Source organism: Mustela erminea, chromosome 2 (assembly GCF_009829155.1).
Source record: "Mustela erminea isolate mMusErm1 chromosome 2, mMusErm1.Pri, whole genome shotgun sequence".
NCBI classification, from domain to species: domain Eukaryota; kingdom Metazoa; phylum Chordata; class Mammalia; order Carnivora; family Mustelidae; genus Mustela; species Mustela erminea.
In genome coordinates this window covers 3,241,176-3,266,903 of record NC_045615.1, presented here as the reverse complement: position 1 = coordinate 3,266,903, position 25,728 = coordinate 3,241,176, and the positions used below count along the sequence as shown (strand labels likewise).

General features: G+C 47.9%; 1 long non-coding RNA gene across 1 annotated transcript; it reads right to left on the bottom strand.

Moving 5' to 3' along the window:
- On the bottom strand, positions 1–25,728 carry LOC116584185. Its single transcript, XR_004283087.1, has 3 exons — positions 25,569–25,728; positions 5,357–5,448; positions 1–1,446 (listed from the first exon to the last, which is right to left on the bottom strand). It is a non-coding gene; the product is annotated as an uncharacterized LOC116584185 (long non-coding RNA).

Below are 25,728 nucleotides of genomic sequence, written 5' to 3'. Positions count from 1 at the left end.
GCTGAACTAGCACACAGAAACCCTTTGTCTGATTCAGAACGTGACCAGGAAAACAGGGGGATAGGCCCGTAGAACATGTCCACCAACCATCTTGAGGAGGTAGGTGGTCGTCTAGGCTAGATACAGATCTTGTTATCATTACGTAGGGTCTGGTACTGGGGTGAGAGGGTGCCTGTACAGAGTCCCTGACCTGACACTGATTGTAAAGGGAGTCCTTGAGTCTTTTGATGCCATCTACAGGCATTAGGGTTGGAGGCTGTGTTGTACTGACCCAACATCACAATTCCCTCCTAGAAGGGAGGCTGGATGTCATAGCAGTGCCAGCAAGATCGCGTAAGATTGGGCAAGATTGGGCTTGGTTGCGTTGAGGAACCTGTAAGCTTGGAACATCAGGTCCCAAAGTGGATGCTCAGAGGAGCTGAGGAAGGGAGGATCTTGTGGGAAGGGAGTCGGGATGGGAGTGATCATCTCTCGGACGCAGATGGTATGGTGGGTACAGGGGAGGGCAGTGGAGGGGGAACAGGATTTATCTGAGTTTTGGGCGGTGCTAATACAGGGTTTGGGTCTAGGCTAACCTGGTTATTCTGGGCTGAGAGTCTCAAGGTGAATATTGCACCCGGGTCCTGGTAACCGAGTCTTACTTTGTCATAGATTCTTAAGCCCCAAGTAAGTCCCATCTGCCATCTTGTATCTAGTTTGCCGGCCTCTGTGAATTTTAGGGTGATCAGATTACTGGTTTCAGAGTTCTGTAATGTGTGGTTTCTTTTAAGAGTAATTAAATCATCTTTGTAGGGGGCCGTCCACCAAATTTCGCCAGTGGAGACACAACTCCAGCTGGCACAGTAAAAGTGGGTGGGGCCCCCACACTGTTTTGCCCAGTATCCTGTAAGGTGTCCCGGGCAAACATAAAAATGCCGTTTGTATAGTTGGCTTCTCAACCCGTGGAGATGGGTGTTCCCAAGTATTTTTGTTAGGTCAAGAGTAAGGTCAGGGAACCAAGTCTGTAGTGGGGCAATTTTTGAGAGAGAATATACAACCTCTGCTGTAGAAACACTTATTACCTGCCATGTTAGGTTAAGTGGTTGCTGGGGATTGGCCCTGGCATGAGGGGGACATAACATAAGCAACATTAGTGGGGTAAGTGAGAACCGCACAGTCTTAGCTTTAGGGGATTGTCCTTTTCGAGCTGGCTTTTCCATTCTGGAACGAAGTCCTTGAGAACAGCGTGTGGGTCAGCTGGCCAGATGTGGGTGTAGTGGACCCAGGGAGTAATCCCGTCGACTTTGAGAGCAGTGGGAGTGGTCAGGATCACGATGTAGAGTCCCTTGCAGCGAGGTTGAAGTGTCTGGTGTTGGTATCTCCGGACGTGCACCCAATCACCGGCCGATATCGATGGGGACCCAGGGGTGGCCCAGTCTCGTAGAGAGCCCTCAGCTTAGGCCACACCTGTTCATGGGTTCATTTTAACATTTGGGGGGAGAAAAGGAGTTGGTCATCAAACTCAGTAAGCACCTCAGGTTTTAAATTGGGAATGATAGGTGGAGGGATACCGAACATGATCTCATAGGGGTAAGTCCCATCTTATATGGGGAGTTTCGTACCCTATATAGGGCAAAGGGGAGGAGAGTCACCCAGTCCCCGCCAGTCTCCAGGGCCAATTTAGTTAAGGTCTCTTTTAACGTCCTGTTCATCTCTCTACCTGTCCTGAGCTCTGGGGCCTATATGTACAATTTACAATCTGCCCCAAGTGCTAGTGCTATTCCCTATGTTACCTGAGAGATAAATCCTGGTCCGTTGTCTGATCCAATCTTAACAGGAAAACCATACCTCGGTAAGATGTCTTCCAGCAGCTTCTTGGTCACGGTCCGTGCTGTTTCATGTTTGGTGGGAAATGGCTCTGTCCATCCTGAAAATGAATCTACAAACACTAGCAAATACCTGTATCCGTATTTTCCAGGTTCTACCTCAGTGAAGTCCACTTCCCAGTAAGCTCCTGGGTGGTCCCCCCGAAGCCGGGTGCCCGGGTTAGATCCATGGGCGGTGGCATTAGTTAACTGACATGCGTGGCAGCTTGCCACCATCTGTCCGATCTTTGATCAGGAGTCTTTGATGGTGATCCCTGCATGTCGCACCAATTCTTCCATTTTTCTTGTTCCCATGTGGGTACTCTTACACATTTTGGATAGGACTCACTGTCCCCGTTCCTCTGGTAGGATTATGCTGGAGCTCTCTGCCAGCCATGTAAGCATTGTGTCTCAGGCAGACGCCTGATCCACTCTAAGTCTGTGTCAATGTAGTTGGGGCTGTCTGGCAAGCTCGGTGCTCCTGGGTCAGGCAGTGTGGTCACTAAGACAGGGTTCACCGAAAGAGCTGCCTCTTTTGCCTTTAAGTTGGCCAGCCTGTTTCCCCTGGCCACTGGCGTGTCTGCTTTTTGGTGTCCCGGACAATGGATAATGGCCAGTGCCTTAAGCAGCCAGAGGGCCCTTAGGAGCTCAAGGATTTCTGCCTTGTTTTTAACAGTCTTTCCTTCTGCAGTTAAGAGCCCTTTTTCTCTATAAATGGCTCCGTGGATGTGGGCTGTGGCAAAGGCGTACGTGCTATCAGTATAGATGTTTATCCACTTGCCTGCTCCCATTGTTAGTGCCTTGGTTAATTAGCTCCATCAGTTCTGCACGTTGGGCAGATGTCCCAGCCGCTAACCTGACTCCTTCTCGGACAAAGCTGCTGCCATCTGTTTACCAGGTGTCATCCACATTCAGCAGTGGTCGGTCCTGGAGATCGGCTCTGACTCCCTGCACCTGAGCCAGGATTTCTTGGCAGTCATGTAGGGGGGTTTCCCAGTCAGGGTTAGGGAGCTGTGTCGCTGGGTTTAGGGCTGTTGGTACCTGGAACAAAATTCTGGTAGGGTTCAAAAGCAAGCCCCAGTAATGGGTCAAGTGGGCACTGCTGATCTACCGGTCCGGGGGTGGGTTGAGCACCCCTTCGATGGCATGCGGGGTAGTGACGTATAGTTCCTGCCCCATAGCCAGCTTATCTGCATCCTTGACCATGGTGGCTACTGCAGCAGTGATTTTTAAGCGCAGAGGCAATCCAGCGGCCACGGCATCTACTTTGAGAGGTAGGCCACAGGTCTCTTCCAGGGGCCCATGCATTGAATTAGGACTCCCTTCGCCACCCCTTCCTTTTCATCCATGTAAAAGTGGAAGGGCTTAGTTAGATCAGGCAGCCCGAGAGCGGAGGCCGAAAGCAAGGCTTGTTTAAGGTCATTGAAGGCTTTGTTCATGGCCTCAGTCCATACAAAGTCCTGTTTTTGTTCCGTCGCCTCGTAGAGGGGCTTAGCCATGTCAGCGAAACCAGGGATCCACAATTGGCAGAACCCAGCCGTCTCCAGGAATTCACGTACCTGGTGGACGTTTCGAGGCTATGGGATTCTCATGATGGTCTCCTTCGCATCCGTTCATCATCTTTGTCCATCTCTTAAATGTGTACCCCGGGTAGCTCACCTCCGTTCTGCAGATCTGAGCCTTCTTAGCTGAAGCCCGGTATCCCAGAGGTGCTGTCGCTTGGAGCAAATCCTTGGTGCCTTGTAGGCACGTTTCCTGGTCCTCTGCTGCCAACAAGACAACATCCTCATATTGTAATAGGGTCCGATTAGGGTGCTTGGCACGGAACTCACCTAAGTCTTCGTGCAGTGCCTCGTCGAAGATGGTGGGCGAATTCTTGAATCCTTGCAGCAGTCGAGTCCAAGTGAGTTGGCCATTGATGCCCTTCTCTAGGTCCGCCCATTCAAAAGCAAAGAGGTCTTGGCTCTTTGGGGCCAAGGGCAAGCTGAAAAAGGCATCCTTTAGGTCTAGCACTGTGTACCAAGTCTTGCCTGGGGGCAAGGTGGAGAGGAGAGTGCAGGGGTTTGGGACCGTAGGGTGCATGTCCATCACCTGTCGGTTACCTTCCCTCAAGTCCTGGACCGGTCTATAATCATTAGAATGTGGCTTTTGCACCGGCAGCAGGGGAGTGTTCCATGCCGACTGACAAGGCCGCAGTATGCCTGAGTCTAGCAGTCGTTGCCGGATGTGTGGGGTGATCCCTGTCTGAGCTGTGAGGGGCATGGGGTACTGGCGGACACTGACTGGATCTGCTCCTGGCTTCAGTTCAATGTACATGACTGGCCGATGTTGGGCCAGCCCTATTTCCCCAATTTCTGCCCACACTTGGGGAAACTCCTGCAACCAGCGGTCAATGTCAGTCATTGGTGCTGGGGGCGTCTGGTGAAGACAATATTCATCCTCGAGGGTCAAGACAAGCACCTGGATCGGGTGCCCCTCTTTATCTAGCACCTTTGCCCCTTCAGGGTGGAAACTAATTTGGGTTCCCATCTTGGTGAGTAGGTCCCCTAACAAGGGGTAGGGGCACTCAGGGATGACCATGAAGGAGTGGGATACCCGGCCCACGCCGAGATCCGCTGTTCTTTGGGTCGTCCATGAATATTGTTTAGTGCCTGTGGCCCCCTGTACCCATGAGGTGTTATTTGTCAACTTCCCTTGAGGTTGTAGCCAAGACAGAGTGCTGTGCCCCAGTGTCTACTAGGAATTTAATTGGTTGCCCCTCGACTTGAAGGGTTACCCTGGGCTTAGGGAGGGGTGCTGAACCCCGACCCCCCTAGTCATCTAAATCTTTGACCTCTAAAATAGTAGCAAAGGCCTTTGGTCTTTTTGTTGGGGCAATCGTTTACCCAGTGGCCTTCTTCCTTGCAAAAAGTACATTCGTTTTTATTCAGTTTGGGGCGTTCTCGATGGGGGCCGTCCTCCTTACCTGCTCCTGAAGCCAAGTTCTCGAGACATCTGTTTTTCATGTGGGTCATCCGTGGTTGTGGCCAGCAGGATCTTATCCGGGTTCCGGGTCTGTCGGTCACTTATCTTAGCCTGTTGTTCCTCCAGGAGCTCTGTTATTGTAGACTCTTTCTGCCACCACTATCAGATCCTGTAAGCTCTCTTCTCCTAGTCTTTCTATCCTCTGCAGTTTTGTTTTAATGTCCGGGAGCAGCTTGATTAACAAAGGCCATTAAGAATGGCAGCTTTGGTCTCTGGGGCCTCTGGATTCATAGGGGTGTACTGTCTGAACGCCTCTATGATCCTTTCTAGAAATGCCGCCGGACTCTCATCTTTACCCTGTCTTACATCATATACCTTGGCCAGATTGGTAGCCTTGCGTGCTGCAGCCTTGAGACCTGCCATTAGAGTCTGGCGGTAGACTCGGAGCCTCTCCTTACCTTCTGCCGAGTTGTAGTCCCAGGTGGGGCGAGACAAGGAGAAAGCTGCATTTATGAGGTCGGGGTTCTGGGTTGGCTGTCTGTCCTTACCCAGGACGGACTTCCGGGCTTCCACCTGGATTCGCTCTTTCCTCAGTGGTACAGAGAACCTGCAGGAGCTGCTGACAGTCATCCCAGGTGGGCTGATGGGTGAAAAGAACAGTATCCAAAAGACTGATAAGATCTTTTGGGTTACTGGAGAACTTTGCATTCTGGGTTCTCCAGTTGTATAAATCACTAGTAGAAAATGGCCAAAATAACATCGGCTGTCCCCCCGTTTCATCGGGGGGGGGGTCCCGTGGCACAGAGGGGAAGGACAGTGGAATCGGCCAGTCCTAGGTTTGGGGTTGGGGCTGCCCGATGTCTACGTGTCCCTGCCACCGGCCCATGCACGGGGGCCCCTCCATCTGGGAGGGGGATTGGCACTCCCTCGGCAGCCCCTGATGCTTCTGCTGGAGGGACAGACGGTGGGGGGAGGTGCTGGTAGGGTGGTGGGGAATCAGGTCCTCTGTGGGAGTGCCCTGAAGGACTGGGTAAAGCGGAGTCTTTGGTTTGGACCCCACTTTCTTGTCAGACTCAGGAGTTGGGTTCCGCAGGGCTAGGATCTTGGATGTAGGTCCTGCTTTGGGAGGGAGAAAAGGTTTAAGCCAGGAGGGAGGGTTCCCAATCATGTCTTGCCAGACCAGGATATAAGGCACTTGGTCAGGGTGGCCGTTTGGTTTTTTCTCTGAAGAGGATGGCCTTAACCGTAAGGTAATAGGCAGTTGAAAAGTTCCCTCCCGGGGCCATCCAACATTAAAGGATGGCCATTTAAACATGCAGAAAGTCTGAAGCTTTCCCTTTCGCACATCCATGCTCAGGTTATGAGCTCTTTCCCTGGCGTCCGAGAAGTGGTCAACCGTCAGAGACAGACGGATTGTCTGCGTCTGTCCCATCACGTCCTCAGTCCACAGCAAGACAAACACACTTACGACAACTGACAGGAACACACTCACACAGACAAACGATCTGGCGCGGTCGTGAAGACAAAACTGAAAGTAAGTTAAGGGAGAATCCGACCACAACGGCAGCTAGCTCTCCTCACAGATGAGGCCTTCGTCCGCCAGGCAGGGGCAAGGGATGTCTCCCAAGACCCCCAGTCGATGGCCCACCAGCGCACCTGCTTAAGCCAATGTCGACCCAGATACAGGTTGAATTCCTACAGGTAAAAATGCAGATTGGAGCTCCCAAAGTATGTGTGCAAATAGATAAAAATGAGTGCACTCACCAGCCAGCGCAGGACCCTCTGGGTCAGGGTCCTGGGGGTCTCTCAGATCTCGGTGGGACCTCCAAATGTAATGCCCAAGTTTTTGTGTCCAAGAGACCACCAAGGAGCCAACACCGATGCAATCACACGAGGATTTATTTGACAAGCTTAAGCTTGGGCCCAAGTAGAGACTTGGACCCCGAGTGCAGTTAAGGCAGGGGTATCTATGTGTCATTACAAGAGGCTTGGGGCAGGGGTGGGGGTAGAGGGGAAATTTCAGACTTCCCTGCAGTAAGCTAATTAGCTGTTGCCGGGGTGTTGCAGGGTTGGGTATAGCGGTTTTTCCCGGAACTAAAGCAGGGTAAAGTTCAGACGGTCTAATATGGCTGCCGAAGCTAAGATGGCTGTACTTGTGCTAACGCTAAACTTGAGGTTGGATGGCCTTAATTTTCTCGGCCTCCACAAGAGGTGCACCCACTCTCTATTTTTCTTTCTCAAATCTTAGGAAAGAAAAAAAGAGAAGAGAAAAAAGAAAATCCTTCTGGAAGCTTCTTTCATCTCTGCCCCTCCCAACTTAAAAGCATACCATCAATTGCTCCTCACAATCCCAGGGCAGCTCTTTCTGCCCCCATGCTTTAGTAAGTCCAACTTGTTTGTATCCAAAATGTCTCAAGAATTCTTTCCTGACCATTTGTTCCGAGGCCCCACCTCACACCAAATCTCGTAACTTAGCCCTTGGTTCAGCCGGCAGCTCCACGCTGGAATCCCCAGTTCCCACCCTCAGTTTGTGGGTTTAGTCCTTTCCTCATTCCCAGTCCCCAGATGGAGTCCGCCGACTTAATCCACGTTAGGCATTCCTGGTGGTACGCATGGCTTCTCTTGGCCAGGCCATAATGACATCTTTTGATTACTGCTGGTGTATTAAGGTATATATTTGTCTCCTTTTATGTAAACAGTCTTAGCTACTGGGATCCTTAAAATCCAAAGCATCAAATACACCATCTTCTAGTACTCTTGCTTATTTCGTGCCTTAAAAACTAAGATGCCAGTGATGAGGGAGCAGGAGGCTGGCTGAGGACAAAGCAAAAACTGGCACCTTGCACCCCCTCTCCACCCGCTCCCCTCGGTAATATGTGTGACATTCCTCAGGCACCTCTGGCCTAGAAGAAAAACAACTAGTTAACTTGCAGAGATCAAGTCCTGCAAGACAGGAGTCTCCCTTGGTTTACCAGTGTCCTAGAGATTTACAATAAAGCAGCTAACAATAGCACAATTTCCAGAGGCAAATAACTCAGTTCCTCAAGCCCTAAATAAAGTTAAATTTCTTCTAAACCCAAATCTCACTAACAAGGACACTTGATAGGAGAAAAGAGAAACTTTATCTCTAGATCTCCAAGATAGGGTCAAGAATCATTCCCAAGCATAAGGCCCACTGATATACATCTAAAGGGTCTCACAAGAAGATTTTTACTACTAGTAATGAATAACATTTCTCCCAACAATAGCTAGCCCCTCAAGGTCCTGGAGACCTTGCTTCCAAAATTCCTTAGACTAACATCACCCCCTTTTTCCTCACCTACCCAACTCCTGTGTGTATTACCAGCCACTCCTCAGGGTATGGGTGCAGCATCTCCATCTGCCCACAGGTCCTGTCCCCGTGCTCTAATAAACCACCTTTTTTCACCAAGATGTCTTATTTTTTTATTTTTTAAGATTTTATTTATTTATTTGATAGACAGAGATCATAAGCAGGCAGAGAGGGAGCAGAGAGGAGGAAGCAAGCTCCCTGCTGAGCAGAGAGCCTGATGTGGGGCTTGATCCCAGGACCCTGAGATCATGACCTGAGCCGAAGGCAGTGGCTTAACCCACTGAGCCACCCTCACCAAGACGTCTTAAGAGTTCTTTCTTAGCCCTCGTCACCAAACCTCACCTAGGTTCAAGAACTTCATCACCAGTGATGAGGGAGCACGAGGCTGGCTGAAGACAAAGCAAAAGCTGGCGCCTAGCACCCCCCACTCCATCCCCTCCCCCTCAGTCAAATGTGTAGCATCCCTCAGGCAGCCCTGACTGCCATGAACAATAAGCAAATAGTTAACTTGCAGAGCTCACAATCCTGCCAGACAGGAGTCTCCCTTGGTTTACAAATGTCCTAAATCTCACCTCAAAGACAATTGATAGCAGGATTGTGACATCCCACCAAAAAGTCTCCCAACTATCTTAATGTTAATGACTGGTCTAAAGATAACATTGATCAAGCCCCAAGGGCAAGGCCTCCGGTAGGCCTCGGACATCCTGGCATCTTGTAAACCCTCTTTAGCATATGAAAACTCCGTTGAAACCTCCCTTCTCCTCACCTTCCCCCAAACGCAGGGTACATAACCTGCCACCCCTCACAACCCAGGGTAGCAGCTCTTCCTGCCCACGGGTCCTGTTCCCCGTGCTTTAATAAACCACCATTTTGCACCAAAGATGTCTCAAGAATTCTTTCTTGGTCATCAGCTCTGGACCTCAGCCCACCGAACCTCACCTAGGTTCTAGAACTTCATCAAGCAGGAGCTGTGAATATCTACAGAAGGGGCAGAATTTTACAACCAACCACCTAGAATTACAAAAGCCACAGTGGGGAATATTCCAACGAGATAACATCACTTAAGAAGTGCACCTGAAAGCCAGGGTTCCCAAACTGAACTGTTTTAACTGGAAAGGAGAAACTTCCAAAAAATGTTCAAAGTTCCAAAATAGTTTTATGGAAAGATTCACTGCAAAGGCTAAAGGAAGATTAATGGAAGAGATGCTTGAAACAAGACAAAACAATGAGGTCATGCTTACTGCTCCCCTCTTTTCTCTTTTGGGAACTCATTCTACTCATCCTGAATTGCTTTTCCACTTAGAAAGGCTACACAGCCATAGGAAAAGGCTGCCAAGTTAATGGTCTTACAGACACCCACCATAAGACACCCACCATATCCACCTTGAAAGGAGGGCCCTCACATGGGCCCCTGCCAGAGGTGATAAAACCAGGGCATTTTCTGATAAACTGCTACATTATTCCCTTTCATGGCCAAGGGGAACATCTGATAGATACCAGAGCCTGCAGAGACGGTCCTGGAAAAATTGGTAGAAGCCAGTGAGGGGTGAAAAAGCCCACCAGGTTCCGTTCTTCTGAATGTCTCTAGTGCCCAGCCAGGAAGACAGAAAAAATAGTTGCACTTTGTCCTTCCTTTCCAAATGCAACCCATTGTTTAGGGATTAGGGATCCTTCCTTCTCAGGATCTCACTTTGCATAACTGAAAGCTTGGCTTTCCGCTTCCCTGAGCAACAAGCAAGTTGTTGGTTCTTTCCTTGGCGATCTTCGGGACTGACTCTGGGTTTAGGAAGATAATATCCTTTGTACCCTCTTTGCGGAACCATCTTACACCCAAGGGGGGACGGTATTCAATACTGCCAGAAATATTTAAAATTAAAACTATGTAGCCAGAGGAAAAGAAACAAATTGAAGATAATGCTGGTGGATATGCTGGATCAACCCAAGATGTCGTTCAAATTACAACCCAACTCCCTGAGGAACCGAGAACAATTATCCTGATTTTACAAATCTTTGGCGGGGGAGGGGGCCAGGGATCAGCTTTAAAGGCAGTGTGAAATTCACCTATCCTTTACCAATCCCGAAAGTTCCCTTTATCTAAAAAAGACTTGTAAACTATTGACCCAAGTTACATTTTTTTTTCTGTCCCTTAAACTTGTACACCTTCTCATTCTTTTGAAATGTAAACACAAGCCCACAATCATCTGAGACTTAAGGGGAGAGACGAGGAGGAGGAGGCCTTTTTAAAATACAAACTGCTAAAAGGGCACCTGTGTCCAAAGTCTAGCACAACCTCAGGTTGAACACCAGGTAAAATACAAATCTTAAAAATCTTCTCCACAAATATTAGAAATTATGAGGTCCTTTGCATCTGTTTTTGTGTGTATGTCCATATATATATATATTGTGTAAATGAGAGATATTTTTCTACCTCCAGATGGTATTGCTAAAATTAATTTGTGGAAGAGCTCTGTGTAGCTGGTTTGAAGGCAAGTGCTGTTAAGGACTGGGCATTCTAAAACTCTCAGACAGAAACTAAGCCAAATGGTTTTCCAGTTCACACGATCTGGGAAAATATTCGATATAAAATCTAGCTGAAGGTTGATGGTTTGATTAAAACAGACATATCTTTAAAGTTAACATCAAATAGAAGACTTATTCTACATGAGTTTACCTAGCCAAATGAATTCATATTGTGTCTTATAAGATCTCCCAACAACAACAAAAAATAAGAGCTTTGGATAATGGCTAACTTTGGCTAATGTTTAATGAAGTCCACATGGGTAATCTAAACATAGTTATTAAGGACAAATAAATTAAATAAATGTAAACAAGATGAAAGTTTATTTAAACTTTTCAGTCGTATTTAGATCCACTTCAACTGTTTCCCCAAATCTTTCTCGTGACTTAAAACCTTCAAGTTTTTGCCAAGTTGAGTTTAAATGATGAGTTAAGTCAAATTCATTAAATGTCTAGATCATTTCCAAGTTAAGACAAAATACCACAGCATTAAATAACAAATATGGGTTTGATGGAAGAAGGGCGTTGAGGTTCAAAGCCAATTGCCAAGGAAAAATTCTGTAGATGTCTTTGGTGCAAAAAGGTGGTTTTATTAAAGCGTGGGGCCAGGACCTGAGGGCAGAAAGGGCTACACCGGGGTCCTGAGGAGCTACCCATTATATACTTTCAAGTTGGGAGGGATTAGGGATAGCGCAGATCTCTGGAATTTTGGAAGCAAGGTTTCCAGGACCTTTAGGGGGCTAGCTATTGTTAGGAAAAGGTCATTTTTTCTGTCTTATATAAAACCTTTGGCAAGAGTGTGGAGGCCAAGAAAAACAAGGCTGTACCTACCTCGAGTCTAGCCCTGACATAAGTACAGACATCTTGGCAAAGCGGAGGCTGGCACCTTGCACCCCCTCTCCACTGGCTCCCCTCTGCTTGGTAGTATGTGAGACTTTCCTCAGCCACCCCTGGCTGTCCTGGGGGAAAAGCAAATAGTTAACTTGCAAAGATCACAATCCTGCAAGACAGGAGTCTCCCTTGGTTTACCAATGTCCTAGAGATTTACAACCAAGAAGCTATCTTAACAATAGCACATTTCCAGAGGCAAATAACTCGGTTCTTTAAGCTCTAAGGTCGCCCTCCCCACCATAAAACTGAAGGAGGCTGAGACAGAAGGAAATGTAAAATTTCTTCTGAACCTAAATCTCACTAACAAGGACACTTGATAGGAGAAATATGAAACTTTATCTCTAAACCTCCAAGATAGTGTCAGCGATCATTCCCAAGCACATGACCCACTGATATACATCTAAAGGGTCTCACAAGATTTTTATTATTGGTAATGAATAACCTTTTTTCCCAGACAACAGCTAGCCCCTCAAGGTCCTGGAGACCTCACTTCCAAAATTTCTTAGAGACTTACATCATCCATAATCCCCTTTGTCCTCACCCACTGCCCAGTCCACCCCTACTCTGCCTTTAAAAACTCTTGACTGTAATCTGGTTTGGGGTCCAAGTCCCTACTCCATTGTGTTGGGTATACTTGGGCCCAGGCTTAAGCCTGTCAAATAAACCCTCATGTGACTGCATCGGTGCTTGGCTCCTTGGTGGTCTCTCGGACACATAAACTCGGGTGTAATAACGAGACCCTTCAGATATATATCGGGGGCTCATATGCTTGGGGACGGATTGCCAACATGTGTCTTGGGGTATAAATAAAAGTTGTTTCAAAAGGAATTTTTATATGTTAAAGGAGATTCATAGGATTGTTGGGGGTCAGGATAGTGTTAAGCTAAGATTGCCTTTTGCCCTTAGCAAGGGATTAGCACTGAGGCAGCTAAGTTCCTTGAGGAATGTTCTCTGCCTGTTTCAAGAATTTGTGAATGGGCTGTAAATATTGAGGAAATTCAAATTTTCTTTTGCCTTTGTTTCCCACGTCAAGGTTTATCTACTGTTGGCTTCTCATTATAAAAAACTAAAAGATAATTGAATGTGTTAATGCTGTATTAGAAAACTTAAAAAGGTATATGCTTCTAGAAACTACAGAATAAATTTATAAATTTACAAATCAAAAATGCTGGTATTGGGGTGCCTAGGTGGCTCACATGGTTGGGCATCTGCTTTTGGCTTGGGTCATGATCCTGGCGTCCTGGGATGGAGCCCCACATCGGGCCCCTGTTCAGTGGGGAGTCTGCTTCTCCCTCTCCCTCTGCCTCTCCCCCTGCTTGTGTTTTCTGTCTCTGTATCTCTGTCAAATGAATAAAAAAATAAATCATAAAAAATCCTGGTATTACAGTTCATAATTAGTTATTACTTATTTTTCATGAAAACTTAAGATTTTTAAGAGTTAAAAATTCTAGTAAGTGTATTCAAGACTACTGGAAATAACAAGGGGAAACAAATCTATGCAAGGAAAGTAAGATGTATGTTTTTGGTAAGAAAAACTATGAGAAATAAAAACAAATTCTTGTGGAGGAAAAGAAAGTAATTTGGTCCTAAAGTGAGGTTGGTTCTTTAAAGAGAAAACACTTAGAACAAAATCTAAATGCTTAAAAAAAAAAGAAAAGCTGTAAAGCTGTAGAAGGTTTGTGGAAAAAAGAGTCTTGGGAAAGAAATTTCAATGTATCACTGGTGTTAATACAAAAGGCTGCGACAGATCTACGAACACTGCGGCATATTCTGCTTCTGCAAAAATGCCCCCCCCCCCCCCCCATGGCCATGCCATGGCCAGGCTTTTGACATGGCAAGTGTGTCTGCTCTTGAATCAGAGAAATTAAGGTGAGTAAAAATGGTTATAAACAGACAGTTGGGGTATGAGTACCTAAGACAGCAACTTGGTTCTTCTTCCTGGCTCCCTGATAATTTCCATTTTTTGGTTTTTGCATTCCTTCACTCTCCATAGTGCACTTAAGATGATTCAAACTATGAGTAGACATCCTTGCGAAGACTTCTATAAAACAGCAAAAACCATCTACTGCCAATGTCTGACTTGTCAGGTCCTTAATCCTGAAAAAAATTGTTTTTATTCCCACAGGGCTCAGACCTCCTCCCTCTGAATCCTTTAAACAACTACAGTGGGACTTCACTCAATGGCCTCTTGGTATAGATTATTATTTTTTTTAACAGGGGGGAGTGAGTGTGTGGAAGACTGGGGGGTTAGACGGGAGGGGTTAGGGTAGAGGGGGAGAGAATCTTAGGCAGGCTCCACACCCAGTCTAGAGCTCGACATGGAGCATGATCCCACGATCCTGAGATCATGACCTGAGTTGATATCAAGAGTCAGATGCTCAACTGTTTGAATCACCCAGGTGCCCTTGGTATAGATTACTGAACAAGGACTCCGACAATTTTCATATTGACCTCAAATTTTCTAATTGATTAAGTTCTTCTGTCTAGCTTATGTCGTAACTCAGGCAAATGACCCTGAGGGCAAAGGATCCCCAGATGGGAACCAAGACTACCCCCTCAAACAATGACTTGATCTTCACTACCCAACCCACCAACCTCCTGTATTTTTCTTTTTTTTAAGATTTCATTTATTTACTAGACAGACAGAGATCACCAATAGGCAGAGAGGCAGGCAGAGAGAGAGAGGAGGAAGCAGGCTCCCTGCTGAGCAGAGAGCCCAACGCAGGGCTCGATCCCAGAACCTTGGGATCACGACCTGAGCCAAAGGCAGAGGCTTTAACCCACTGGGCCACCCAGGTGCCCCTCTCCTGTATTTTTCTTACATTAACTTGGAAGTATTTTCTATTTGCTGTCTTCCTAGTGTTGGCCACACCGAAAGAAATCCCTTTGTTTTCGCCACCACTCGTTTCCTTGGCCTTTGCATTCTGTCCGTGGTGAGTGGTTTAACTGATGTTTGGGACCCTTCCCCTGGAGCCAGGTGCTCTTGTACCCCTATACCCCAGCTACGTTATCAGTACGTACTTGTTACTGTGTGTTTTCTAGATGGGTTAAAGCTTTCCCCTGCTATAAGGCTGATGATCCCCATAGTAGAAAAAAACTGTTAAAAGGGCATTAATTTCTCACTTGGGGTAGAGCCCCATGACCTCCAGTGACTGAGCCACCCACTTCACTGGACAGATGGTATGAACTTCGAGGAAAAACTCTGTGAACTTCTTGGGATTCTATCAGTGTACAACCAACCCTCTGCCGATCCCCTGTTGTCTCAAGCTAGTATGACTGGCTACTTAAAGTCTCTAATGTCTTCTGCTCAAGTCCCTCATCAACAAGTTCCAAGGATCTTTCTGGTCACATTTTAGAGCCTGGTGACTGAGTATTCTGAAAAGGTCATCAGAAAAAGACTGCCCATGAGCCTCACTGGAAAGGACTTTTACCAAGCACTCCTCACCACTTAATACTGCTGATATGCGGCTGTAAGCAAACGGCCCAGACAGAATTCCTGGGCGCCTGGGTGGCTCAGTTGGGTTAAGCGTCTGCCTTCAGCTCACGTTATGATCTCAGGGTCTTGGGATCAAGCCCCACGTGGGGCTCCCTGCTCAGCCAGGAGTCTGCTTCTCCCTCGCCCCCTGCCCCGTGCTCATGTTTTCTCTCTCTCATATAAATAAATCTTAAAAAAAAAAAAAATTCTTTTTGGTGCAAAAAGGTGCTGTTATTAAAGCACAGGGACAGGACCCATGGGCGGGAAGAACTGTGGTGGGACTGCGAGATGTAACTGGTTACGTATTTATAGTTAGTGGGGGTTAGGGATGGCGAAGTCTCTAAGGAATTTGGAAGCAAGATTCCTAGGACCTTGAGAGGCTTGGGGCTATTCAGATAAGGTTACTGGCTACTGTCTAGTAAAACAGTCATCAGATCCTTCAGATGTATGTCAGTGGGCCATACGTTTGAAAGATGATTGATAACATGCATCCTGGTTGGAGGAATTGTTTATAATTATCAGAGGAAGGTTAACACTAACGAGAGCAAAGCTGTAGTAGTAAAACATTAAAGGAAGTCCTTGAGGGAGCTGTCGGAATGTTACAATCTGTGTGTCTCAGGGATTTATCAGCAAGTTAATAAGGCTACATTTCTCTTGCCTTTGTTCTCATCACTGCTATAAAGTTAAAAGTTACTAAGCCTTGGGCGGTGGGGGGGGGGGCGCCTGGGTGGCTCAGTGGGTTAAAGCCTCTGCCTTCAGCTCAGGTCATGATCCCAGGGTCTTGGGATGGAGCCCCGCATCGGGCTCTCTGCTTGGCAGGGAGCCTGCTTCCGAACTCTCTCCCCCTCTGCCTGCGCCTCTGCCTACTTGTGATCTCTGCCAAATAAATAAAAAATAAATAAAATCTTAAAAAAAAAAAAAAGTTACTAAGCCTTGGGTACACATCACACAGCTAAGTAAGTTTCCACTGGATACCCAGTCGTGTACAGATGGTGGGAGACTTCTAAATCAAATTCATGTAGCAGATGTCAAAGAATATGGCTTCTGCCCAAGATGACAGATCACATGTCATACTTTAAACATGGAACCTGGGTCTTCTCTTTCCTTTTTTCTGCCATTGACCTGGAAAGGCCTCATCTCTGGCTCCCAGGCCACTACCAAGAGGGGTATAACCGCTAGGATCTATAAATAATCTTTTAGGGGCACCTGGGTGGCTCAGGTGTTTAAGCATCTGCCTTTGGCTCAGGTCATGATCCTGGAGTCCTGTGATCGAGCCCTGCACAAGGCTCCCTGCTCAGAGGAGAGTCTGCTTCTCCCTCTGCTCTTCACCCCACTCTTGCTCTCTTTCTCAAAAAAGTAAAATCTTTTTTTTTTTTTTTTTTTTTAAGATTTTATTTATTTATTTGTCAGAGAGAGAGGAGCGAGAGTGAGCACAAGCAGACAGAGTGGTAAGCAGAGGCAGAGGGAGAAGCAGGCTCCCGGCTGAGCAAGGAGCCCGATGCGGGACTCGATCCCGGGACGCTGGGATCATGACCTGAGCCGAAGGCAGCCGCTTCACCAGCTGAGCCACCCAGGCGTCCCGTAGTAAAATCTTTTAAAAGTCATCTTTTCTTTCAGCCTAAAAGAAAAATCCAACTGTACCTCTAACTTTTCCCAAGCAAAATAAGATATCTCATTGGTCACAAAGACCTAGTAGGAGACTTTCATGATTTAGGATTCACCCCTTTTGATGGGTCCCTACTTCCCTGGCTAGGGATAAACGTGAACAGGGCTAACTTCTTAATTCTTAAAATTATTGCAGAATCTGCTGCTAAAGCAACAGCTACCCAGTGAAGAGCCTTAGATTCTCTGGCCTAAGTTGTTCTGGATGATAGGCTAAACCCTTGGCTACCTTTTGGCGGAGCAGGGAGACGTCTGTGCTGTGTCCAACACCATTTCGTGGACCTGAATTAGCACTTCTGGGGGAAACGGAAAGTCAGTTACGTAAGATCACAAAACAAGCCACGTAGCTTAAAAAGACGACTTGTTCCTTGGGGTCCTTCTTTCACTTATTTCATTTTGATTGCTTTGGGTCTCGGGGACTACGGCTTCAAAGTGCCCTCCAAATATTGGGAATTAGCCTGCTCATCGTAATCACATTCCCCTCCCTGGTGTGCGGTGTTCTCTCCAAAGCTTTAAATGCATGTTCACAGTCACTAACCACCCAGCAAATGATCTCCTTGCTTGGAAGTGTGAGAAAAGGAACAAAGGGATGGCTGGCACGAAGAACGTACCCTGAAGTGCTACTACTGTAGGTATCACAGAGATGAAACAAAAACATCATGCATGACCTGTGGATAACACAAAAAGGAACAAAAGCTACGAGAACTTCATAAGGCAGTAGATGAGAGTGGTGCTGAAGACTCCAATTTTGATTGCATCTTTTGGTTAAGCTGAGAGTCTGATCAAAACGGAGGAATTGTTAAGAAGAAAACCTAACACCCAAAATGACATCGCTTAAGTTAAGGGCACAAGCTAGTAAACCAATACCTAACCAAACTGCAGTTTCAGCCCCCCAGGAATGTAACCTTTAACCAGGGAACATGGAGTTTTCTAGTCACTACTAGGAAATTGACTGCTAGACTCCCTCCACTCCCCTTAGAAGGGCGACCCTACCTATACAATGCATTCCCTGCTAATAAATTCCTTTCTTCTTTTTATCCCCTCTGTCTTTATTCTTTTTCTAAATAAACTCTATGCACTCTAAACTCTATTTACTTTTGTAAGTAAACAGGGGCTCAAATTTAGGACCCCGAGATCAAGAGTTGCATGATCTACAAACTGAGTCGGCCAGGTACCCCTCTTTCAGCCCTTAAAAATCTTTCCTTTGGGGGCACCTGGGTGGCTCAGTGGGTTAAAGCCTCTGCCTTCGGCTCAGGTCATGATCTCAGGGTCCTGGGATCGAGCCCTGCATCGGGCTCTCTGTGAGGCAGGGAGCCTGCTTCCTCCTCTCTCTCTGCCTGCCTCTTTGCCTACTTGTGATCTCTCTGTCTCTGTCAAGTAAAAAAAAAAAAAAAAAAAAAAAAAAAAAAATCTTTCCTTTGTTTAGCTCAGCAGAATTCCCCTCTACTTGCTAGACAGAATGCTGTCTGATTCATGAATCAGTTAATAAAGCCAATTAAATCTTCACATTTGGGGCGCCTGGGTGGCTCAGTGGATTGGGCCGCTGCCTTCGGCTCAGGTCATGATCTCAGGGTCCTGGGATCGAGTCCCGCATCGGGCTCTCTGCTCAGCAAGGAGCCTGCTTCCCTCTCTCTCTCTCTGCCTGCCTCTCCGTCTGCTTGTGATCTCTATCAGGTGAATAAATAAAATCTTTAAAAAAAAAAAATTTTTTTTTAAATCTTCACATTTACTTGGCCGAATTTTCTTTTTTAACCTAATAGTTTCGCTTTTTCATCTGGTAAAGACTCATACTAAAGTGTACGTAGAGAAAACGGTAAGATGTCTTAGAATCTTTGTTTTTTAACTTTTTTAAGATTTTATTTAAAGACTTTAAATATTTTATTAAATATTAAATTTTAATTTTAAAGGGTTTTTTTTTTTTTTTTTTTTTTTGGTCAGAGAGAGAGAGAGACACACACAGCACAAGCAGGGGGAGCAGCAAGGACAGGGAAAAGCAGGCCTCCCACTGAGCAAGGAGCCCAAATTTGGGACTCAATCCCAGGACCCTGGGGTCATGACCTGAGCCAAAAGCAGATGCTTCAGGGACTGAGCCACTCAGGCGTCCCTGCCTTAGAATCTTTAAGTATGTTGGGAAGAAGAAAAGGGAGAAATTATAGGTAAAACAAGACCAACAATGTATTGATCTTTACTGAAACTGGGTGATGGGTATGTTATTTTCCCTAATATTATGTATAGTTAAACCTTTCCAGAATAAGAAGTTGATTTCTTCTTCTTTTTTTTTAAATTTAAGGCTTTATTTATTTATTTGACAGAGATCACAAGGAGGCAGAGAGGCAGGCGGGGCTGGGGGTATGTGTGTGCGCACGCCTGGTGGGGTGGTGGTGGGAAGCAGGCTCCCCGCTGAGCAGGGAGCCTGATGCAGGGCTGGATCCCAGGACCCTGAGATCATGACCTGAGCCAACCAGGCGCCCCAAGAAGTTCATTTCTTCAAGCCAAATGGAAGTTCTTGAAAACAATAAAAAGCTGGGCAAGGATGGCACTCATTTTGTAGCTAGAACATCTTTAAGTTCTTGAATGGGAAAAGACAGAAAGACGGAAGAACTTTAGAATCTGGTAGAAAGTGTATTGTAAATAAGTTAAAAATTCGAGGGTACCCACGAAAGGGTGGAAATATAATCCAAATCATCACAGAAAAATAATGATATAAAAACTTTATCCAACATAGAGCACAAATGAAAAAAAAATCGCTAAAGGGTGGCAAAGGCAACTTTGTATGTCTTTTGCTTTATTGAAGCTATAGAGCAAAACAAAAGAAAAAAAGGGGGGGAAATGTACAATTAAAAAAGAGGAACGATCATGTGATCCAGCCCACCCGAGCCTTGGGAGTGAATTTGCAACATACTACAGATGTTTGTCTAAGAACTGCTCGTAATTATGAATTTTTAACGAAAATCCAGGCTCTCATTTGCTTAATTCTTTCAAATGTCTTTATATTCTTCATTAGTCAACACCACCTGACTGTGTAGATCTTAATATATTTTTAATCGGAAATCTATCAGCAAAACACCAAAGACGGACACAGAGACAGAGAGATCAAGAAAAGCATGTGAGAGTTCATGCCCCTACAAGCACTATTTAAAACAAACCACGAGGGTTTGGGTGGCTCAGCCGGCTAAGCATCTGACTCTTGGCTCTGGCTCAGGCCGTGATCTCGGGGTCACGGGATCAGGCCCCACATCAAGCCTGCAAGGGCCCTACACTGGCCTGCATTGGGCTCCACTCAGTACCAAGTCAGCTTGAGATTCTTTACCCCTCTCTCTCCACCCCCTGCTCTCTCTCAAACAAATAAATAAATAAAATCTTAAAAACATAAAAAAATGCACACTCTATTTGACATATCTGTTAGGACATCCAATGTAATCACTCACCGGCAAGAGAATTCCACAAGTGAACAAAGAAAACACAGGGTCCCAGGATGGCTCCAGGAGGCAACAAGGCTGCCACAAGGGTTGGAGAGCATGCTTATACGTGGGGCACTGGCTGACTCCATGCCAGGCACCCTCTGTGCCCTTCACTTAGCTCGTTTCATCCTCACAATGGTAGGATGGTAGTACTATCATCATTCCCGTTTTAGAGACGTAATCATTAAAACACTGAAGTTAAAGTGATTTTCCCAAGGTCACAGAGCCGATAAATGGCAGAGCCAGCTCTCAAACCCCCTGGGTTCTGGCTCCAGAAGCCCAGTTCAATGCCCCTGAAAAGGACAGGAGGCAAGAGAGCAGAAAGGAAAGATACATGGGGCCTCTGAGGGCTGAGTGGCTCCGGCGACACTGTCAGGTCTCTGCTGATGGCTCGACGGCCATTCTTCTCATTTCTAGCACCTAGCCTGGCCCCCACCATGCTCTCAAACCAGTATTTCTAGTGCTTTCTGAATAAAAACATCAAGTTTCATGTAAGAGAAAGATAAAGCATGCTGCCAGCTTCAAGGGGCTTCTCACCCAGGCAAGAGACAAGGCAGTGAACTGTTTCCAGAGTCCATTAAGAAACCGGGTCCTGAGCCCAACACAGGCAGATGGGAAACCGGAGAATTGGGGCAGGGTACTGAAGGTAAGTTCTGGGTCAAGACAGCTAGCTTCACAGAGAGGCATCCAGAGCCAGAGTTCAAGTCTTTGGAGGACTTGAACTCAAAGCTGCCCTCCTGGTGTGGCTCTGTGTGGGGCCCCAAGCCTGTCGGAGGCAGGCCCCTGGCCAGGGTGGCCTCCGCCATTAAAAGATGGCGCCTGGCTAGTTGCCAGGTTAGGATTGCCTCGTGAGACTAAGCAGAACGCCCAAAGAGGAAGTAAACAGCATTGGTTGCTAGCGAAGTTGTTCGTTTAGGTGCACAGCCTGATTTGCTCCCTCCTGTACCCTGCTCGCTGATTGGTCATGTAAGCGTATATAAGTGTGTAGACTTGCGGAAATAAAGAGAGAGAAGATGCATCCGAACCAGGGCGTCTTGTCGTCCTTGTGGGCCGAGGGCGATACAAGCCCAGTTCTCCTCGGGCTCCTCCTCACCACTCAGTTTCCTTCTGGGTCAGCATGCCTGCTGCGAGGAGAGGCAGCGTGTCTACGATACAGGGAAGCCCCTTCCGAAGTCACCAAGCCTCTTGCAGTCTAGGGACGGCCCTCGGCAATCTCCACCGCCTCCCCCCCACCCCGCTCTTTCTCAACAACAGCCGCATCACGTCCATGCAAGCTGCCTGGACTGACGACTGCTGTGACAAGCCAGAGGCCCCAGAAAGTCAAGTGGCCAGAGCATTCCCAAGAACAGCCTTGTCCCCTTCTCACTCTGGGCAGCTTTCCACCAGGCCCCCGTTCAACCTGCCCCTAACCCCTGCAGGGCCCAGCTCACCAGGGAAGGGGACAGGCCAGTAGGGACAGATGCCTGCTCAGGGCCAGGAGGCCTGATGTACATTTAACCCAGGTTTCACAGACAATGGACCTGCCTGGGAAGATTCTGCAAAGGCAGGTGCCTTGCCTTACCTCACACTTCCAGGTAATGATGGAGCCAGAGCTTGGATGCCTGGTCTCCTGACCACATGGGGCCATGCCAGCCCATCCCGGTACACTTGGAAAGGTGGCCCACTGCAACTGCCTCTCAGAACAATGTATTAACTTAAAATATAAACCCTGGATGATTTTACTAGCTACCAAGCACATTCAGATACGGCCTTAAGAAAAACATGTACTAGCAACAGGTCTTTGGGGGAAAGGACAATACACGACCTTGAGGCTGAGCAGCTGGGATTGCCCCGCTAGCTCAGGGCGGGAAAAGCAGAGCAGCTGGGAACGCCCGGCCCTGAGGGCGGAACACCGCCAGCTTCCTTTTTCCGTTGTCTCTCCTTTCTCCTCCCCTAAGCGCCCGCTGTTAGTTAGAGGAGTCCTTTGAAATGTGCTTGTTTAACTATCAACTTTACCCTCCTTCTTGTTTGTCCACAAGACATGTGACTAATGTTTGACCTTCACCGGCTCTTTGTGGGTTATTGTTTCTATCTAATAAAGTGAGACTGTGGAGTTGCTCGGGGCAGCGGTCTTTTCCACTGTTGTCCCCTGCTCCCTTGCTCTTGCATCGGACTGGTTTGTGCCGCATTCTTCTCCCGCTTCCACTGTTGCCCCCACAGCTGCCCCCACGGTTGCCCGAGTGAGAATATGAGCAGCTCCAACCACCCACCCACCCCAGTGACAACCAACATGCACCTCTGCCCCCAGAACAACATAAAAGCCAGGCTGGGGCCACACCCGTCTGTACTTGGCACCAAAAGGGGAGATCCTACCTACATCAATGTAAGAAGGAAGCAGGTCCCCCCACTCTCCCCGCTTGTGTTCCCTCTCTTGCTGTCTCTCAAATAAATACAATTTGACTTAACTATCTCTATTTAGTGGTTTCTTTATCTGTGACCTGGGGATAGGTTAATACTTTGGGCCTCGGTTAGCAATGGACACTGAATGATGAGAAACCCACATAACACATCTAGCACACTGCATGGCACATTAGGACTGGTCAAGATGGGACACCCCCCCCCCCACAGCCCCCTCAGCTCTGTGATGTGCAGGTGAGGTATCTGGGAGCTCCAGCTCTGAAAGAGCCAGATCAAAGGCTTTACTGACCTCCTCTGGCTAAGGACCCAGAGTCCAAAGCCACAAAATCACAGGTCTGGCTGCTAGCCCTAGATCTTGCCAACTTTCCTCCACCATTCCAAATAAATTCTAGACAGAAGTAGAAGGGGCCATTGCACCCTGCCTGCCCAGCCTCTACCCTATGAGGGAGGGGAAGGATGTCACAGGGTTAACTTAGTGGTCGTGGTCCTGGCTAAGCATGGGAACAAGCTGTCCCCGCAGAAGCTGGCTCCGAGGATCCTCAGCCTGTTCCTCGCCTGGCACTGGGAAAAGTTGATCCACAGACAGAGCTGCCCTCAGAAATACGACTTCTGCCCACCTCTCAGGTCTAAGGTTACCAGCTCTCCCTCTAAGACCTCCTGCCATAGCATCCCTGTGTTCTATGGTCCTCTTCTCTCACCTCAAAGTTTTATTGCTTTTTGATTTCAGTCCCTCAAGTCCCCCCAGATACTAGTTGGCCAACTGAACTGAATGCTACTGAGCAAATCAGGAATTACGGCTTGGCCAGGTATGCTTTAAGACTAGCCTCTGCAGCTCCATGCCTGGGGGGGGGGTGGGGGATGCCAGCAGTTGCGTGGCAACCGTGCCCACTTTAGTCCAGATGTCCCCAATACAAGTATGAGTCATGGCACTGGGTTCCTGGTTTGTTCTTGGTCCCCCATTCACAGGGTGACCTCAGTCAACTGACTCCCCAACTTGGAACTATGGACTATGACACTGATTCACTCTAAAGTTCTGACTCTCTCCCCTACTTTTTGGTGGTTCTACCCCTAAATCTACCCAATCATCCTTCCACCATCACCACTGCCATCTTCATTATGGCCACCACCATCATCACCACCTCTGCCACGACTCCAACTATCATCATTAGCACCATTATCACCATCCCCACTACAACACCCATCACCACCATCACGTCACCAGCAATACCACAATAACTACCACCAATCACTACCAATACTATCCTCACCATCACCACCACCATCCCCCACTACCAACTCTACCACCACCACCCAGTTGTGGTAAACTCAGTTTGCAGACTACACCCCGGCAGCAAGGAAGGAAAGAGGCTGTGAGGCAGAGCCAGCTCCTGGCCAAATGATAACGCTTTCTATCAGTGTTATCAATTCACCCACTTCTCCACCCTACCCCCTTACACACCTAGACCCTCCCCTCCAAAGTTATCCTGTCCACTTTCTCTGTCTTCAGTCACTGACCCTCTATAGCACCAAAGCATATTTGCATATAAAGCATATGCTTTAGCTGTGCCATCAATGACTTCGATTCCCTTCAAGGATTTCAGGAATTAGAAAAGGTCTTTTTTATCAAGGACTACATGCCATGTCCAGTAAGACTCTGGGATGAGGATTGCCTTGATGCCATGAAGACTAGTGACAGCGATGAAAGAGATAACCCACAGAGGGTCTAGGGATTCAGAGGAATACGGTACCAAAATACCATATAGATCCCACAGGGTATCCCTGACACCACAGAAGTGACCGTAACTTGAGACTCAATTCCTGTAGGCTCCCAAACTCCACGGGCTAGTTCCATGGCTCACCTTATAACATTCTGCATGGCGGCCATGTGTGGCTGGGGCTGCATCTTTGAACATATCTACAGGGCTCTGTACAGACGGGCAGGGCTCCACCCTGCGCCACCAGCCCCATCTGCTGAGGCCAGAGTTCAGCTGGACAGGGATGAGGGAGAGGAGAACTGACAGCAGCCAGGCTAATCAATGGTCACTAGAGAAGCCATGGGTAGGTCTCGTGCTGCTGGTGGTAGGAGGTGCCAGCCATGGCCAGAGAGTCCTTCAGGCAAATGAGGCACAGGTTCAAGACGGAGGCAGTGAAACACAGGATGTCAAAGGCCACCCAGATATCACGTAAGTCCCCAAAGGGTAGTAGCCAGCTGCCTGGGCTGCCACTTCCCAAGGCATTCTCAGCACAGCCACCAGATTGTCCAAGATGACCAGAAAGAATATGAGAACAATGGTGATCTTGGAATGCAGGTGGCAGAAGTTCAGGGTGGCGGCACACGTAAGGAGTATTTATCAGCAAAATGCAAGCAGTGAGGACAGTAAGTGCCCTCCTCACCTCCCTGCCCTCTGCTGGACCGGGGACCTCTGTCACCCATATAAAAACTAATTGCTGGGACTTCTAGAGACTCTGGAACAGGCCTGAGATTAGGGGCAAGGGTCAAGTAGTGAGGACCCGACAGACGACAGACGTACCAGCCTCTACCTAAAATCAGTCAAATACCCCCCTGGCTTCCTGCGGCGGTCTCTCTCCCTGCACCGAAGAGTTGCCCGGAGCAGGATCCCGCCACTGGAAGAGGGGATGAGTCGCTGCATAGGGTAAAGATTGGAGGTCCCATATTTTATCTTGTGAAAGGAGCGGGGAGGTTTCGGTCAGTGGCTCCCGGGCTCCTCCCAGCGACGGAAGAGAGCGACAGGCCACAAACAGTGACTAGGGCCAGCGTCTGTCCGAGTGGACGGACGTGAAGACACGAAGGATCTGGACGCAAGAAACCCGCTGGAAAGGAAAGCGTTATCTGGGAAGCATGGAGGCAGGGACCGAGCCAGGGGGCCCAGAGATCCCCTACGCGAGCGGACTCGGCGTCCTTCCCGGACTTGATCGCCCGACGGCTCTCCGCGCCGGACAACCCGCGCTCCTGGCTCGGAAGCCCTGCAGCGCCGGCTTCCCTGGAGCGCGGTGGTCCCTCTCACCTTCTTCCCCGGGGCGCCGACCCTTTGTTCCCAGAGCCCCGGGCTCCGCTCCGTGCCTGCGCCGAGACGGTCCGAGAAAAAACGCCAGCTAGGTCTTGAACCCGTTCTGCCCAAGGCCCAGAGGCGTGCCGAGCGGCTCTCTGCAAGCCCCCGCCCCGCC